The sequence below is a fragment of the Arachis ipaensis genome, chromosome B01, assembly GCF_000816755.2.
Source record: "Arachis ipaensis cultivar K30076 chromosome B01, Araip1.1, whole genome shotgun sequence".
NCBI lineage: Eukaryota > Viridiplantae > Streptophyta > Magnoliopsida > Fabales > Fabaceae > Arachis > Arachis ipaensis.
The window spans coordinates 112650435-112661054 of NC_029785.2; the positions used below are offsets into that span (position 1 = coordinate 112650435).

General features: G+C 31.3%; 1 long non-coding RNA gene across 1 annotated transcript in view; it reads right to left on the reverse strand.

Annotated features, from left to right (window-relative positions):
* Positions 3568-10620, reverse strand: part of LOC110271922 — a 28360-nt gene continuing 21307 nt past the window's right edge. The window contains exons 4-5 of the long non-coding RNA XR_002362782.1: positions 4233-4309; positions 3568-3696 (exon numbers count right to left, since the gene is read on the reverse strand). This is a non-coding gene — a long non-coding RNA (uncharacterized LOC110271922). The remainder of the gene's footprint in view (positions 3697-4232; positions 4310-10620) is intronic.

Below are 10620 nucleotides of genomic sequence, written 5' to 3' on the forward strand. Positions count from 1 at the left end.
TAACTCTAGAATTGGGTCTAGCACCACTAGTAGACCAGAAGTCCCTGGCTAGGGGCGCCTCGACCCAAAAGAGAAGCCATCTCGAACACGTTTCTGGAAATTTAACACATATCTCGGATAGGATCATGTAGATCTCTTCATTCGCCCATCCGAACATGGTAAATAGGGAGCAATAGTTCGACCCCAGGTATAACATCTAACACTAATCCTTATATCTCTTAGATTAAAACTGATTTGAGTGTTAGAATCCGTTATAGGTAATATGCGTGTGTTTAGATTACAGTTTACAAACGAGAGTTTGAATAAAATTGATTTTACAAATTTGATTTTGATGAAAGGTAAGTTTGTGTTAAAGTGATTTATTTTTGGCAATCTTTGCATCAAAATGAATTATAATAAAATAAATGTTGTTTGAATTATACTACTCAAAATCACTTTTAGATAAAAAATTACTAAAATAGACATCAACGTAAATAATTTTTGTATATTATCTTATCATTTTAATTTAGATAATTGAATAGATCTTATTAAATAATTCTATAATAAAATTAATATATACAAAAAATTATAATTATAAAAGTGTATAATATCAAATAAATAATTAATAAAAAATAAAAATAATAAATAATAAAAAGAGAGTTTTTTTTTTTTTACCAAAGATAGGAGACTCGAACCTACAACCTCTTAATTGAGTATGGAGAGACTATGCGATTTGAGCTATAACTCATTGCCAAAAAAGAGAATTCATGTAAACAAAAATAATAAGAATTTTATAAATAATATAATAACATGCATAAAGAATAAAATTGGTAAAAAATAAATAAAGATAGAGCATTAATGACTAAAAGTCCGTTGATAAAACACAGAAGCTCAAAATTGTAGCTTCTTATAAACATGATTTTAAAAACAAAATCACTTTTATGTTCATGAAATATTTTGTGATATGAACATATTATATTCATGAAATATTTTGTGATATGAACATATTAATTTAGCTAAATTTAAAGAGGCTACAAAGGAAGAAACATTAAATTTCTCACCTCAGATTTTTTATTTTTCTCAATACATATAATTTAGACAAAAATTAGACACTAAACAAAAAATACCATAAAATTGACAAACTTTTTTTGCTAACAGCTATATTTCTTAGCAAAGTTTTCATGAGCTTTACTTTTAATACAACATGGCCCCTATAATAGTATCCTAACGAGTAATTTTAGCAGGTTAAAGGCCGCACCATGTATGGTGCATGTTTCGCTCTAATTAATTAAAGATTTAATTACTCTGTTGGTCCTTATAGTTTCACCAAATTTTTAATTAGGTTTCTATACTTTTTTTTCTTTTTAATTGGGTCTCTACACTGCTTTTAATTTTGTAATTACGTCCTTTTCATGTTAAAAATATTAAAATTAAGATAATATTTTTACCAAAATACATGCGGTCAAAGATTTAATTAAGTTTTTAATTATAAATATCTTCAATTTATAAAAAAATATTCAGTTAACTCTAATATTTTTTACACTAAAAAGGACTTAATTATAAAATTAAAGCAGTATAGGGACCAAATTAAAAGAAAAAAAAGTATAAAAACTTAATTAAAAATTTAATAAAATTATAGGACCATCAGAATAATTAAACCTTAATTAAATGGAATCCTACATACCTTATTGGATCTTTTGCTTTCTTAACTATTATCCTTACTCGATGATCATGGGGAAGATTGGAGATAGATAGATTTAAAAACTTTCGATACTTGTGTATGTTGGGTTAATAATATCTACATCATTTGACATAGTGAATTTTACGATAACAGAGATGAGAGGCGGTGTTCTTGTCGTTTGACTACTCATGACATTGAGATCTGCTGTAGCAGTATTATAAAGTTAATCATCATATATAATTAAATAATATAGCTAGCTAGGTAGGTCCGCATTCCTAAATCACACGTACCTAAGAGTAAAACATTATAATGAAATGAAATGAAATGACGCATAATAAGGATTAAGACTACGTACTAATCAATTGGATCTTTAAAGAAGAGAAATATTTGAATTTAAATAGAATTTATTATTTTTAATTAATAATTAATTAATAATATTTAAAAATATAAATTAAAAATATATTATTAAATTATTATTAAACTAAAAAAATTAAATTAATAATTAAAAATATTAACAAAAAATAATAGATTATGCTTATTCTTAAATTTTTTTTAAAAGTATTTTAAAATTTTATTATAAGAAAATAAATATTTTAATTTTAATTTTAAAAATATTATAATTTTTTTACAAATTTATGCTGACATAAATGCATAATATAAAAAATATGTATAAAATAATAGGTTTAATTACTCTGCTGGTCCCTATAGTTTCACAAATAAAATTTTCAATTAGGTCTCTATATTTTTTTTCTTTTAATTGAGTCCTTGGACCAAATTTTTTTTAATTGGGTCTCTACACTTTTTTTTCTTTTATTTAGGTCCCTGTACCAATTCTTTTTTTTTAGTTGGGTCCCTATAAAATTAAGCCAATTATTACTAAGAAGGACTTAATTGAAAAAAAATTTGGTGCAGGGACCCAATTAAAAAGAAAAAAAGTATAGGAACCTAATTAAAAATTTCACGAAACTATAGGGACCAACAGAGTAATTAAACCAAAATAATATCATCAAAAATAATAATAACAATTGTTATGCTGAATTTTAGCAAATTTAGGTTTGTTCAATATCTAATCAGTGGCGGAACCAGAAATTTCATAAGAGGGGGCCAATTAAATATAAATATAACAAAAAATTAACAAAATATGATTTGTAGCATATATATCAAAAAAGTAATTATATTATATAAAAGTCAATGTTCAACTACATACTTTAAGATTTTGATATTTTTAAACTTGCTCGACGATGCTTCATGGAACTAAAATCATCAATTATCATCTCTGAAGTAAATTTTGAAGCAATTTCCTTTTCAATATATACAATCATACAATCTGCTAAAAATTCATCTTCCATCTTGTTTCGAAGCCTTGTTTTAATAATCTTCATAGCTGAAAAGGCCCGTTCAGTTGTTGCTGTTGTCATAGAAAGAGTCAAAACAAGACGAATTAATCTATCAATTAAAGGATATATATTTGATTTTTGTCTCTGTCAATTTTTGACACAATTCAGCAAGAGCAGACAAATTCTGAAAATCTGGAGCTTTAACCACATCAAGTTCATAATGTTGTAACTCATAATCCAATTGAATCTTTTCTTGCTCAGAAAAATCTAAAGAATAGAAATTCTTTACAAGATTGCATATGTTGCAAACACTGAATAACTTGAAAGCATCTTTAGGATCTAAAGATGTACTCAATATGAGGAGCTCGGTTGCTTGCTCACTAAATCTACTATTTAGCTCTTTCAATTGAAAATCTATCACGCTAGTAAAAATGTCAACACGATAGTGGTGTTCAACAGTGACAACATCCTTTTTACGACGAGACCAAATTATGTCACTAAAAGAAGCACCCATATCAAGTATCTGAATAGCATGATCATTGCAGAAAGAACTAACTTTCTCCAAAAGTGCTCCCCAACTATTATCTCTTAACTATTGAATTAATGACTTTGTACTAGAAACCAGATGCATAGCATTCAAAATGTCTTGAGATTTTTGTTGCAATGCTTGACAAAGTTTATCAGTGATTCCCATGATTTCTTTCATCATATGCAAAATGAAAACAAAATCAAATGATAATAAAGATTTAAGAGCATAAGTAGCATCACCACGTTGAGAATATGTAGATCCATTAGTAGCCAAATCTTCTAGAACTGAAGTTTTTGCTCCAAACATAAGTAAAAGGCTACAAATTGAGTTGAAGTGAGAGCTCCACCTGGTATCTCCTGATCTTTTTAATGTGCCAATTTGATTTGCTCCCCTTCCTGTTTCAATTTGATTAGTTGCAACTAAATAGGAAATTTCAGTTGCATAAGCAGATCGTAATTCATCATTGCGTTTGCAAGAAGAGCACACAACATTGATAATATTACTCAAACTTTGGAAAAAAGCATGAACATCAACATGCATTATTCACTTTTTTCCAATTGCGAAATCCTCCTGATGTGAATGGACTTGATTTTCTAGAAAATAAATAGCATGGAAGACAAAATGCAGCATCCACTTCTGGCGAATATTCTAGCTAATATAAATAATACTTGACATTGTTATTAACTTAAAAAAAATTGAAATATACCTCTTTGAATCTTTGTTGTGCATTCAATGGTTAATATTTTGCTGTTCACTTCTCTTCAATGGTTTTTCTTCATATGTCTTGTTTTAGTATGGAAGGAAAATTAGAATGAGAAGAGTAGAAGACCAAAAGTTTGAGAACCACTAAAAGAGAGAGAAAAGTGGCGCTGATACATGGTTTGAAACAAATATTTAAAAAATGTACTAGGGTTACTTTAATTAATAGTATGGGCTTGGGCTAGTATAATAGAACCATTTTTATTAATTATTAGAATGGGCTATTTATTAACAAGAGCAACAATAATTCAAATATCCAATACATAGTGCAGTTTTTAGTTATTTTAATTTATAAAATTTTGTAACTTATATTTTTTTTAATATTATTAATTATTACTATTTACTATTTTTTTTTAAAAATTTTGGGGGGGACCATGCCACCTTAGGTCCCCCCGTGGATCTGCCACTGTATCTAATAATCTAGGAGCAAAATCTACTCTTCTTATGAATACTAATTTTCGAATTATGCACCAAAAGATCACAATTTTCAACGAATAGGAAAGAAAAGAAAAAATTTGAAATGTAAATGAAATTTAAATGACTTGAAATTAAAATTACAAAAAAGCAATGTAAATAACTTAAAGTTATTAAGATAAAACAATAAAATGCCTTCAACAAAAGGTCAAAAGACTTTGAAATTGAAAGACAATGCAGAAATGTTAAAGAAGAAAACAAAGACTTTGCAAGAAAAAGTAAATTTGCAGAAAAGATAAGATTACAAGAAACTTAAAGAAATTTAAAAGACATGGAAGGAATCCTACAGAAAATAAAGCTATTTGCAGACTCAGAAAATCACTGGAGATATGAGTGTACGAGAGTGTTTTCTGAAAACGATTTTCAACATCTATTCCTTCCAGTTGTCAACTATTTATAAGAGTCATTGACCAATCAAACTTCAACATATTTTCCATGTGTGAAAATTCTTTGATAACTGTTCTCGCGTTTCTGAATGATCCTATAATTGCTACCAATTATCTTCACTTGTTAGCCTCTTTGCCATTTCGATTATTTCACTTTTCTTCGATGAGTTCATCCAATCGAATCCATCTTTCTTGTCGATAAACCCTTCTCGATGAGCTTCACAATCTTCGAAGGTACCAAACAAGTCTCAAACTCGATTTTTAAAACTTGTTTGAATTTTGACTAACAAATTGTCCCCTTAGGATTGATGCGTTCATCGCAATCAAACTGGGAATAAAACGCTCAATCCTATCTGAACAAGACTCTTTAAATGCCATAATCAATTAATTAATTTAAACAAAGTCCATTAATTATCCACGTCTCCATAAATCCAATAATTACGCCTACTACAACACGTTTTCTCATTAATTACCGTTTCTCTCTCCTTTAGTTTTACCTTCCCAAGGAAGGTTTTTTCTATTTTAAATTTGAAAAAACAAACCACAAAAATCATTCACTCCTAACCAAGAAAAATTCCATTTTTCTCTCACAAATTCTCCTTGGCAATATCTTTTCAAGAACGACAACAGTGACTTCCTCAACTTTGTAGTTCTTTCACCTACTTTTTTCCTCATTCTATCTAGTGATCGTTCCATTTCCAACTTTATCTTTCTTCTTCCCTAATTTTATTTCCTTTTCTATAACAATGGCTTCATCCAAAGTTTCAGAAACTTCGTCGTCAAAAAGCAAAAGAAAACAAATTGCCACTGACACTTTCGAACAACCTGATTTAAAAATCCTTTCTCGAATTACGGATATTGTTATTGAAGATCCAACCAATACAACAAATGACAACAAAATCCTTTTTTCCTTCTCTATTGAAGACGACGTGCACTGTTTCATCAGTCCTTTAAACTTCCTAGACCAAGCCAAAAAAAATCTCCCACCATTTTTCTAGTGCCAAAGGAGAGGGCTTACTTATTAAAAAAAGATATTTTTATAGCTCCCTTCATCGATAATAGAAAACCTTTCGGGAACAATCCTAAGAGTTTTTTTAAAAATGCCAGCTTCCTCACTTGGTATCAAAGGGTTGAATCTGCCAAAGGCGAAGCTTGAAAACTTTAAGGCTTTCATGTTCTCCTTCGACTCTCCCATTTCCCGCCAATCACACATCATTGGATGATTAGGGCTGCACTTTATTTTTGGATCAAAACCACAAACAACTTTCATCTTCCATGTGAAATGATTGACTCCACACTTTTCGATGTAGTAGCTATCACTGGGCTTCCGAAGGGCAACCTTGTAGCCATGTTTGAAATGAAGCCCAATAAAAAATAAAACATTGTCGAGAAAAAATCTTGTGAGGAATTTATCAAACATAATAAGGAAAAAGAAGATAGCTCCGTCACAGAAGATGAATGTGTAGCTTTTTTGTATTATTGGCTAAACATTATTATTTTTTGCTCGAGGAGTGTCTCGATGCAGAAGTTATTCATCCCATTGGCCACTTTACTTTATGAAGGGCACAAATTCAATTTGGCCAATTGCTTCTAGGCAATCTCTATGACGAATTGGGGCAAATGGTCGATAGTCTTCAGAAAAAGACTTCGATCAATGCAAGGGGCCCCTTTGGCTACTACAACTCTAGCTAAATGCAATCTTCGAAAAACATATGAAACAAGGGGGAATCACAACTTCAGATAAGCAAAGTATCAAAGGTTTTCGACTGATCACCTTACAGCCAGATTTCAAAAATGCACGTTCAACCGATGAGCTCTTTCGGGAAGCTTTCTCGAAATTTCACTCATGCCAGAATTTTCGAAATGAAGATCTAATACTTTCCCCTTTTGCGGATCGAAGGTGTGGACCATCATGGTTTCAACGTCATATCTTTTCAGACAACGATAGCCATGGTTCGAACAATGTGACCTAGACCAATTTTCTTACTGTTCAAATATTCTCAACGGGAATTCCTCAATACAAAAAAGAACAATTCAAGGTAACCCTTCATGTTCCACATTATGTTGCTAGACATTTGGATTTCTTACAAGCTATCCCATCTCCTTTTCCAAGAAAACCTGCAGCTCTCTGTCATGTTATCTTTAAATCAAAAGAAGACATCAAAAAATGTCTTGATCTCAGTGATAAAAATCGAAGCCACTACTCCCCACTATCCTTTATCCATAGTGACTTCGTTACCAAGTCTTTCATCGAGTGGTGGAGCAATTATTATTCTCGATATAATCACTCTCTAGACAATATTATGAAAAGATCGATAAAAATCTTTCCTAGTACTTCTGAAGCACCTTCTAAAAAAGCTCCAAAAAGAAGAGTGAAAACATCAAGACAACATAAACAGAAAATGAAAAAATTCAACTACAGCTTCAACGACAAAGAAGGTAAAACTTAGAGAAATTTTCTTTCCTTTTTTATATATTTTTTAAGGTCCCTACCTTAAATCTCTTTCTTCATCACAGAAAGAATCTTCCACTAAAGAATCATATGATAAAAATGCCAAACCTTCTCCAGAGCAGACTTTCTCTCATCCGAATTATTCCTCTTCTGTAGTAGTACGTCGAGAAGCTCGACTCGCTCCCAACATTCTGAGACCAGAAAAGCCACAAAGGTACATTAAATTATTATTATTATTATTATTATTATGGTAACAAACTCATCGATTAGCTCTTTAATAGTTTTCTTCTTTCTTTAATATGAAAAGATTGATTCACCCTTTCAACAACCTCCTTCCACTTCAACAGAAAGGTCACTTCTGGTAGAGAAAGCGAGCAACCTTTGAGCTCATCATCTAGTGGTAATATAATCTCTCACTATTTACAAACCACTTAAAATGTAAGAATCGAAAATAATTAATCGATTAATTAGCATAAAATAATAATAAATTAATTGTTCAAGAAAGTTTCAAAATTTATAAATCTTAATTTTATAATTTAGAGGTGAAATTTGAATTCAGTAGAATTTTTCGAGTTGGAAAATGTAAATTTCTGCGAAAAGTTACGCAAAAACGCTTACCGGTAAATTAGTTGGCAGTACCGGCTTAAGACTGTCCGGTACTATGTAAGAATAATAAAAATAGTAGAAAAACTTAGGAAAATAATTAAAGTTAAAAACCGGGAACTAATATTAAAGGTTTTGGCCCAAAGTGGGCCAGACAGACAAAAAACGCTAACGGGTTGGACCAGGCCCAAGTTGGGCCGAAACCCAACTTTATATAAGTTCAATATGAAGCTATTTCAGCTTCATAACTCCCCAAAATTAAACCGTAGCAGCCAAGTAAGGAAAGGAAGAAGAACGCTATTCACCCTCTCACTATTTTGCTTATAACTTGAGCTACGGTACTCCGATTGATGAGTCGTTTGCGACCACGCGAAGCTCTCACCGAGCCTGTCATTTCTAACAAACTTTTGCTGGTAAGTTTTCGAGTTTCATACCCCCATTCTCTCCCTAAGTGAATTTTGAATTTAAGGTTAATTTTTTGAGTGAATTTTTGTGAGTTGGTTGTTTAGGTACTAACAATTAGTGAGAAATTGTTGTGTTTCATCCCTAATTTCTATGGATAAGGTAAGGTTTCTCAAAAACCCTTGTAGTTTGGTATATTGTGATTATTAGGTACTGATTTTGATGAAATATATGATGTTAGTTTGAGCATTGGTGCTTGTTAGAGTTATCTTGGCTATTTGGAAGCATTCGGATTTGAGTTGGTGGCTTGGTTGTGATTGAAAGCTTATGGGCTCCAAATTTTGGTGTTTTGGTGCATATTGAGAATCAGTCAAGGTATGGTTTCGATTTTCTTTATGTAATATATAATATTTTTGGACATTTAGGCTAGTGGACCTTAGGATAAGTTTTAAATTGTTGATGAATTATGATGTTAAATGATGATGTGAATGATTGATGATGATTGATGATGTTGTTGTGGATTGAATGATGATGAATTTGAATAAATGGGATGATGAGTGGATAAATGTTATTTTTAATGCGTTGAATTGATGTATATGTGATTTTTTATGTTAGAATGATGGTTGTTGAGAATCGTGATGTATGAGTATGAATTTTAGAAGAATTTGATGAGTTTGGTAATCTATAGATAATGATAGAATTATGTTAAATTGAGGGGTTGGAAGGAATTTGGAAAGTAGAATGGATTGAGAAGGGTGTGGTATGAGTCTAATGTTGTTTAGGTATGGTTGAAATGTGATGGAATTGGTTTGATTTTGAAAGTTTTGGAAAAACTAGATAATTGTCACTTTTGGTAAAAATCTATTTTTAGTAAATTTTGGCCGATCATAACTTAAGCCTCGAACATTGAAATTGAAAGATTTTTATTTTAAATTAAAGATAATTTCAAGAGCTTTAAAATGATATAAAGTTTGAGAAAAATAAAATTTTGTAGAGGAAGTTATGAGCGTTTGAAGTTCGGTATGAAAATCTAAAATTCTGCAGCTTTACAATTTTTCTGATTCTGATACAGCATGCATATGCGACACAATGCACGGGAAGCGAGCATTTTCCACTGCCTGGGAGTCTCGCGTACATGGGCACTAGCATGCGTACGTGAGCATGTGATTTCAAGGTATGCATACACGAGAATTTAACACGCGACGCGAGCGTTCCATTCGGGTTGGAACACTCGCGTACTCGAGCAGGGGGTTGCGTACGTGACCACCCATTTTTTAACCCTGTGCGTACGCATAGCAGGGGTGTACATACGTACACTCCCTGTTTTGATGAAAAATTATTTTTCTTCACTTTTCAAGGGTTCTCTAGCCTTCCAAACTTCTTTATCTACTATTTAAGATTGCTAACTAGTAATTATGTCTTAAGATTAATAGAGATGGGTTAGTGAAATAAATTGGTAAATTTTTGTATGAGTTTAGAAGACGGAGACTTAGGTTTCTAAAGTTGTGGGTGAGCGGGTGAAGTACTATATTGGTGATGGCTCAGAGAACTTAAGAGGTGACGATAGTTGGTGATAGATTTGAGAAATTGGAAATTGATTATGGTAATGATGAGGTTGGATCTTGGAAAGGAATTATAAGCGTGTTGGTTATTGAGAGGAAGTGTGCCAGGCACTATATCCTTGGAACGATATTGTGCCGAGCACTATATCCCTGGAATGTTGAGACTTGAGAATTGAGAATAGATTAAGATGAAAAAATGGTGATGACTGATGATGATTTGAGGTTGATGGATGATAGAGTAAATTATTGTCTGTCTAGAAATTTCTCTTAATAGAAAAGGAAATTTGTTGTAAGCATAGTTCCAAACCAACTAATAATTCTCAATCAAATTTAAAAGTTTTAGTTGTCACAAGTACAAACCCCAATGAAAATTAACTGAAGTATTTAAACCTCGGGTCGTCTCACAAGAAATTGCAATGAAGTGTATGATTATTGGCTATGAAGGAACATGGGGGG